The sequence below is a fragment of the Apium graveolens genome, chromosome 9, assembly GCF_009905375.1.
Source record: "Apium graveolens cultivar Ventura chromosome 9, ASM990537v1, whole genome shotgun sequence".
Lineage (NCBI taxonomy): Eukaryota > Viridiplantae > Streptophyta > Magnoliopsida > Apiales > Apiaceae > Apium > Apium graveolens.
The window spans coordinates 97,881,208-97,883,392 of NC_133655.1; the positions used below are offsets into that span (position 1 = coordinate 97,881,208).

Sequence of the window (2,185 nt, forward strand, 5' to 3'; positions counted from 1 at the left end):
CTTATCAAATGACACCTTTCCAATTATGCACGGAATAGTGAAGCTTCCAGGATCTTTAAGCTTCGGAGGTAACTTCTGTTGCAGCACCTCACTGTATTCCTCCGTAAGAGCAACGGTCTCTAAGTCATCAAGCTTCACCTTCTTAGAGAGAGTACCTTTCATGAACTTCGCGTGACTAGGAATTTATTCAAGAGCTTCAACGAAAGGTATGTTGATATGAAGTTTCTTGAACACCTCTAAAAACTTCGCAAACTCCTTATCTAGCTTTTTCTTCTGTAGCCTCTTAGGAAAGGGAGGTGGAGGATAGATCTGTTTCTCCCCTGTATTACCCTCAGGAGGAGTGTTCTCAACAGTAGTCTTCCTTGGTTCCACTTCTGCTTCCTTCTGCAATTCTTTTTCTTCTGCCTCAACTTCAAATTCTGGAGTCTTAGTTTTTTTAGGATTTATAACCTTACCAGACCTCAATGTAATTACTTTAACATGCTCCTTAGCTTCCTTCTTTCCAGGAACTTCAGTATCGCTCGGAAGCATGTCAGGTTGACGATTCAGTAATGCATTAACAATTTGCCCAATCTGATTCTCCAAGGTCTTAATAGACACAGCTTGGCTCTTGTACATGAGCCTCAACTCCTGCGATTCATATTTTTCATTAGCTTACAGTAAGTGTTTTCTTGTATATGGATGATAAGATTGGTGCACCGCATTATGATTGTTACTCCAGCTGAAATTAGGATAATTGTGGTTGTTAGGATGATAAGTGGCTGGAGCTTGTTGCTGTGATCTCTGAAAGTTGCTTACAAATTGAGCTGATTCTCTAGAAATAGCACAATGCTCAGTTTCATGTGCACCAGCACATAGCTCACAGACACTAGTGCTTTGATTAACTCCATAATTAGCCAAAGAGTCCACTTTCATCGTTAAAGCTTGAAGTTGAGCAGATATAGAAGTAGCTGTATCCACTTCCAAAATTCCTGCTACCTTGCCTTACAACATTCTTTGCGTAGGATTCTGGTATTCATTAGCTTCCATTAGCTCAATCAACTCATAAGCTTCTTTATAGCTTTTGGCCCATAAGGCTCCTCCTGATGCTGCATCGAACATAGGTCTAGAATTAGCACCCAATCCATTATAGAAACAGTTTATGTTCATCCAATCAGGCATGCCATGGTGTGGGTACTTTCTTAGCATCTCCTAATATCAATCCCAAGCCTCATACAGAGGTTCTCCATTATTATGTGCAAATTGAGTAAGAGCATTCCTGATTGCAGCAGTCTTCGCCATAGGAAAGAATTTAGTGAGAAACTTTTGAGTAAGATCCTCCCATGTGGTGATGGACCATGGTGGTAGAGAATGTAACCAACACTTTACTTTATCCCTTAGAGAGAATGGGAAGAGTTGTGGTGCCCTCCAAACCCGGGTCAGAAGTTTGGGGTCCATAACACATACTCAATATATAAACCTGTATATAAAATATTATTTGCAATGACCCTGCTTTACATAACCACGGATCGCAACAGATTAAAGTATGAAAACAAGCCACAACCTTAACTTTTATTACAACGTACCAAATCCCAACTAATTTAGTTTACAACTGATATGAAATTATTCTTACAACCTTATGATCTCATTACTGCATTAGGCTCCTGCTAGCTCGATCCAACATAATCTGGAATCCTAGCTCGTACATTGAACTGGGAAACCTCGCTATCAACCGTATCCTTCTTAACTGTAAAATATATAAAAAGATTCGCAAGAGTGAGCTAACTAGCTCAGCATGTCATAATAGCAATAACTGAGTTTAAATAATGATCAAACGAGATGATTTAAAGGAATCAAGTTTCTTGTTAAACAACCAATAGAATTGGATATTCATTTTAAATTTTTAAAACCAAGGTTAGGCTGCTGATCAGTCACGCACTAACCCCGAGCAAAGCACACAACACTGCTCTAACTACTGGATCCAAGGCACACATTGGCCTAACTTGACCATCGATATGGTCTGACCACGAATCTGGTCCACACAAAGAAAACTATCCAATTCTAAAGCAGTTCAATATGATAAACAGTATAATTCAATATGTATCATAATCAATAGCAAAAAAACATTTGTATAAGAGCATGGCGAATATTCATGGGTACCAGAAAGGGTATGTCAAAGTATATAAAAGAAATGGCCTCCAGCCTG

At 39.1% G+C, this 2,185-nt stretch overlaps 1 non-coding gene across 1 annotated transcript; it reads left to right on the top strand.

Moving 5' to 3' along the window:
• Positions 1-1,159: 1,159 nt before the first annotated feature.
• LOC141687708 (small nucleolar RNA R71) lies at positions 1,160-1,266 on the top strand. The gene has a single exon (XR_012561194.1). It is a non-coding gene; the product is annotated as a small nucleolar RNA R71 (small nucleolar RNA).
• Positions 1,267-2,185: the final 919 nt, after the last annotated feature.